The sequence below is a fragment of the Coregonus clupeaformis genome, unplaced genomic scaffold (assembly GCF_020615455.1).
Source record: "Coregonus clupeaformis isolate EN_2021a unplaced genomic scaffold, ASM2061545v1 scaf2687, whole genome shotgun sequence".
Taxonomy (NCBI): domain Eukaryota; kingdom Metazoa; phylum Chordata; class Actinopteri; order Salmoniformes; family Salmonidae; genus Coregonus; species Coregonus clupeaformis.
This window is the reverse complement of record NW_025536141.1, coordinates 53,105-59,279: the sequence shown is the minus strand read 5'-3', so window position 1 is coordinate 59,279 and position 6,175 is coordinate 53,105.

The window sequence follows — 6,175 nt, the reverse complement described above, 5'->3', positions numbered from 1 at the left end:
GTGGTGTATGGTGATAGATGGGATGGGCTGAGGGTGGTGTATGGTGATAGGTGGGATGGACTGAGAGGGCTGAGGGGTGGTGTATGGTGATAGGTGGGATGGGCTGAGGTGGTGTATAGTGATAGGTGGGATGGCTGAGTAGTGGCTGAGGGTGGTGTATGTTAATAGGTGGGATGGGCTGAGAGTAGCTGAGGGGTGGTGTATGGTGATGATGGGATGGGCTGAGGGGTGGTGTATGGTGATAGGTGGATGGGCTGAGAGTGGCTGAGGGTGTTTTATGGTGATAGTGGGATGGGCTGAGAGTAGCTGAGGGTGGTGTATGGTGATAGATGGGATGGGCTGAGAGTGGCTGAGGGTGGTGTATGGTGATAGAGTGGGATGGGCTGAGAGTAAGTGAGGGTGTGTATGGTGATAGGTGGGATGGACTGAGAGGGGTAGTGTATGATGATAGATGAGATGGGCTGAGGTGACTGAGGGTGGTGTATGGTGATAGATGGGATGGGCTGAGGAGTGGCTGAGGGGTGGTGTATGGTGATAGGTGGATGGGCTGAGGGTGGTGTATGGTGATAGATGAGATGGCTGAGAGGGCTGAGGGTGGTGTATGGTGATAGGTGGGAAGTGGGCTGAGGTGGTGTATGGTGATAGGATGGGATGGGCTGAGGGGTGGTGTATGGTGATAGGTGGGATGGGCTGGAGGGGCTGAGGGGTGGTGTATGGTGATAGGTGGATGGGCTGAGATTGGCTGAGGGTGGTGTATGGTGATAGGTGGGATGGGCTGAGAGTGGCTGAGGGGTGGTGTATGGCCGATAGGTGGGATGGGCTGAGAGGGGCTGAGGGGTGGTGTATGGTGATAGGTGGGATGGGCTGAGGGGTGGTGTATGGTGATAGGTGGATGGGCTGAGAGTGGCTGAGGGGTGGTGTATGGTGATAGGTGGGATGGGCTGAGAGTGGCTGAGGTGGTGTATGGTGATAGATGGGATGGGCTGGAGGGGTGGTGTATGGTGATAGGTGGGATGGGCTGAGAGTGGCTGAGGGGTGGTGTATGGTGATAGGTGGGATGGGCTGAGAGTGGCTAAGGGGTGGTGTATGGTGATAGATGGGATGGGCTGAGAGGGGCTGAGGGGTGGTGTATGGTGGATAGGTGGGATGGGCTGAGGGTGGTGTATGGTGACTAGGTGGAATGGGCTGAGAGTAGCTGAGGGGTGGTGTATGGTGATAGGTGGGATGGGCTGAGAGTGGCTGAGGGGTGGTGTATGGTGATAGATGGGATGGGCTGAGGGTGGTGTATGGTGATAGGTGGGATGGGCTGAGAGTGGCTGAGGGGTGGTGTATGGTGATAGATGGGATGGGCTGAGGGGTGGTGTATGGTGATAGGTGGGATGGGCTGAAAGGGCTGAGGGGGTGGTGTATGGTGATAGGTGGGATGGGCTGAGGGTAGTGTATGGTGATGGGTGGGATGGGCTGAGAGTGGCTGAGGGTGGTGTATGGTGATAGGTGGGATGGGCTGAGAGGGGCTGAGGGGTGGTGTATGGTGATAGGTGGGATGGGCTGAGGGGTGGTGTATGGTGATAGATGGGATGGGCTGAGGGTGGTGTATGGTGATAGGTGGGATGGGCTGAGGGCTGAGGGTGGTGTATGGTGATAGGTGGGATGGGCTGAGAGTAGCACTGAGGGGTGGTGTATGGTGATAGGTGGGATGGGCTGAGAAGTGGCTGAGGGGTGAGTGTATGGTGATAGGTGGGATGGGCTGAGAGTGGCTGAGGGGTGGTGTATGGTGATAGGTGGGATGACTGAGGGGCTCGAGGGTGGTGTATGGTGATAGGTGGGATGGGCTGAGGGTGGTGTATGGTGATAGGTGGGATGGGCTGAGGGTGGTGTATGGTGATAGGTGGATGGGCTGAGAGGGGCTGGGGTGGTGTATGGTGATAGGTGGGATGGGCTGAGGGTGGTGTATGGTGGATAGGTGGGATGGGCTGAGGGGTGGTGTATGGTGATAGGTGGGATGGGCTGAGAGTGGCTGAGGGGTGGGTGTATGGTGATAGGTGGAGATGGGCTGAGAGTGGCTCGAGGGGTGGTGTATGGTGATAGGTGGGATGGCTGAGGTGGCTGTGGGGTGGTGTATGGTGATAGGTGGGATGGGCTGAGGTGGTGTATGGTGATAGATGGGATGGGCTGAGAGTGGCTGAGGGATGGTGTATGGTGATAGGTGGGATGGGCTGAGGGGGTGGTGTATGGTGATAGGTGGGATGGGCTGAGAGTGGCTGAGGGTGGTGTATGGTGATAGGTGGGATGGACTGAGGGGTGGTGTATGGTGATAGGTGGGATGGGCTGAGAGGGGCTGAGGGGTGGTGTATGGTGATAGGTGGGATGGGCTGAGAGTGGCTGAGGGTGGTGTATGGTGATAGGTGGGATGGGCTGAGAGTGGCTGAGGGTGGTGTATGGTGATAGGTGGGATGGGCTGAGGGTGGTGTATGGTGATAGGTGGGATGCGTTTGAGAGTGGCTGAGGGGTGGTGTATGGTGATAGGTGGGATGGGCTGAGAGGGGCTGAGGGAGTGGTGTATGGTGATAGGTGGTTTATGGGCTGAGGGGTGGTGTATGGTGATAGATGGGATGGGCTGAGGGTGGTGTATGGTGATAGGTGGGATGGGCTGAGAGGGGGCTGAGGGTGGTGTATGGTGATAGGTGGGATGGGCTGAGGGTGGTTATGGTGATAGGTGGATGGGCTGAGAGTGGCTGAGGGGTGGTGTATGGTGATAGGTGGGATGGGCTGAGAGTGGCTGAGGGGTGGTGTATGGTGATAGATGGGATGGGCTGGGGGGGTGGTGTATGGTGATAGGTGGGATGGGCTGAGAGTGGCTGAGGGTGGTGTATGGTGATAGGTGGGATGGGCTGAGAGTGGCTAAGGGTGGTGTATGGTGATAGATGGGATGGGCTGAGAGGGCTGAGGGTGGTGTATGGTGATAGGTGGGATGGGCTGAGAGGGGCTGAGGGTGGTGTATGGTGATAGGTGTTTATGGGCTGAGAGTGGCTGAGGGGTGGTCTGTGGTGATAGGTGGGATGGGCTGAGAGGGGCTGAGGGTGGTGTATGGTGATAGGTGGATGGGCTGAGAGTGGCTGAGGGTGGTGTATGGTGATAGATGGATGGGCTGAGAGTGGCTGAGGGTGGTGTATGGTGATAGGTGGGATGGGCTGAGAGTTGCTGAGGGTGGTGTATGGTGATAGGTGGGATGGGCTGAGGGGGTGGTGTGTATGGTGATAGATGAGATGGGCTGAGAGTGGCTGAGGGGTGGGGTGTATGGTGATAGGTGGATGGGCTGAGGGGTGGTGTATGGTGATAGGTGGGATGGGCTGAGTGGCTGAGGGTGGTGTATGGTGATAGGTGGGATGGGCTGAGGGGTTGTATGGTGATAGGTGGGATAGGCTGAGGGGTGGTGTTGGTGATAGGTGGGATGGCTGAGAGGGGCTGAGGGTGGTGTATGGTGATAGGTGGGATGGGCTGAGAGTGGCTGAGGGTGGTGTATGGTGATAGGTGGGATGGGCTGAGAGTGGCTGAGGGGTGGTGTATGGTGATAGATGGGATGGGCTGAGGGTGGTGTATGGTGATAGGTGGGATGGGCTGAGAGGGGCTGAGGGTGGTGTATGGTGATAGTTGGGATAAGGCTGAGGGGTGGTGTATGGTGATAGGTGGGATGGGCTGAGAGTGGCTGAGGGTGGTGTATGGTGATAGGTGGGATGGGCTGAGGGTGGTGTATGGTGATAGGTGGGATGGGCTGAGTGGCTGAGGGTGGTGTATGATTATAGGTGGGATGGACTGAGAGTGGCTGAGGGTGGTGTATGGTGATAGATGGGATGGGCTGAGGTGGTGTATGGTGATAGGTGGGATGGGCTGAGAGTGGCTGAGGGTGGTGTATGGTGATAGGTGGGATGGGCTGAGGTGGCTAGGGGTGGTGTATGGTGATAGATGGGATGGGCTGAGAGGGGCTGAGGGGTGGTGTATGGTGATAGGTGGGATGGACTGAGGGTGGTGTATGGTAGATAGGTGGGATGGGCTGAGATGGCTGAGGGGTGGTGTATGGTGATAGGTGGGATGGGCTGAGAGTGGCTGAGGGTGGTGTATGGTGATAGATGGGATGGGCTGAGGGGTGGTGTATGGTGATAGGTGGGATGGGCTGAGGAGTGGCTGAGGGTGGTGTATGGTGATAGGTGGGATGGGCTGAGAGTGGCTAAGGGGTGGTGTATGGTGATAGATGGGATGGGCTGAGAGGGGCTGAGGGGTGGTGTATGGTGATAGGTGGGATGGGCTGAGAGGGGCTGAGGGGTGGTGTATGGTGATAGGTGGGATGGGCTGAGAGGGGCTGAGGTGGTGTTGGTGATAGGTGGGATGGGCTGAGAGTGGCTGAGGGTGGTCTGTGGTGATAGGTGGGATGGGCTGAGGGGGTGGTGAATGGTGATAGGTGGGATGGACTGAGAGTGGCTGAGGGGTGGTGTATGGTGATAGGTGGGATGGGCTGAGGGTGGTGTATGGTGATAGGTGGGGTGGGCTGAGGGTGGTGTATGGTGATAGATGGGATGGGCTGAGGAGTAGCTGAGGGTGGTGTATGGTGATAGGTGGGATGGGCTGAGAGTGGCTGAGGGGTGGTGTATGGTGATAGGTGGGATGGGCTGAGGGGTGGTGTATGGTGATAGGTGGGATAAGCTGAGGGTTGGTGTATGGTGATAGATGGGATGGGCTGAGGGTGGTGTATGGTGATAGGGTGGGATGGGCTGAGAGGGCCTGAGGGGTGGTGTATGGTGATAGGTGGGATGGCTGAGGGGTGGTGGTATGGTGATAGGTGGGATGGGCTGAGAGGGCTGAGGGGTGGTGTATGGTGATAGGTGGGATGGGCTGAGAGGGGCTGAGGGTGGTGCTATGGTGATAGGTGGGATGGGCTGAGAGGGGCTGAGGGTGTATGGTGATAGGTGGGATGGGCTGAGAGTGGCTGAGGGGTGGTGTATGGTGATAGGTGGGATGGGCTGAGAGGGGCTGAGGGGTGGTGTATGGTGATAGGTGGGATGGGCTGAGAGGGGCTGAGGGGTTGGTGTATGGTGATAGGTGGGATGGGCTGAGGGGTGGTGTATGGTGATAGGTGGGATGGGCTGAGAGTGGCTGAGGGGTGGTGTATGGTGATAGGTGGGATGGGCTGAGAGTGGCTGAGGGGTGGTGTATGGTGATAGATGGATGGGCTGAGGGTGGTGTATGGTGATAGGTGGGATGGGCTGAGAGTGGCTGAGGGGTGGTGTATGGTGATAGGTGGGATGGGCTGAGAGTGGCTAAGGGGTGGTGTATGGTGATAGATGGGCTGGGCTGAGAGGGGCTGAGGGGTGGTGTATGGTGATAGGTGGGATGGGCTGAGAGGGCTGAGGGTGGTGATGGTGATAGGTGGGAAGGGCTGGGGTGGTCTGTGGTGATAGGTGGGATGGGCTGAGAGTGGCTGAGGGGTGGTGTATGGTGATAGGTGGGAAGGACTGAGGTGGTGTATGGTGATAGGTGGGAAGGGCTGAGGGTGGTGTATGGTGATAGGTGGGATGGGCTGAGAGTGGCTGAGGGGTGGGATTAAAGAGATTCTGTTCGGTAACGTGTTATTGTTATGTGATTGCTGTATATAAAAGTACCATCTATGTAAAATGTTTATGTGAAATGTATGTATATGTAGCATTTCAGCTGTAAAAAACAAACAAATATATTTGTGTCCTCCGAAGAGGGTGGGTTAGTAATAATACAACAACAAAAAAGAGGTTGTTCACCTTACGCTGTTCCGCGTTACGCTGCTTACGCTGTTCACGGTTACGCTGTTCCCGGTTACGCTGTTCACGGTTACGCTGTTCACGTACGCTGTTCCACGGTTACGCTATTCACACAGTTCACGCTGTTCCGGTTACGCTGTTCTGCGGTTACGCTGCTTACGCTGTTCAGCGCTTACGCTGTTCCACGGTTACGCTGTTCACGGTTCGTTTGTTCACGCTACGTTGTTCCACTGTTACGCTGTTCGCGCTCACGCTGTTCCGGTTACGCTGTTCGCGCTTACGTTGTTCCGCTTCGCTGTTCGCGCACTGTTCACGTTACGCTGCCACGCTGTTCACGCTTACGCTGTTCACGGTTACGCTGTTCACCAGTTACGTTGTTCCGATTCGTT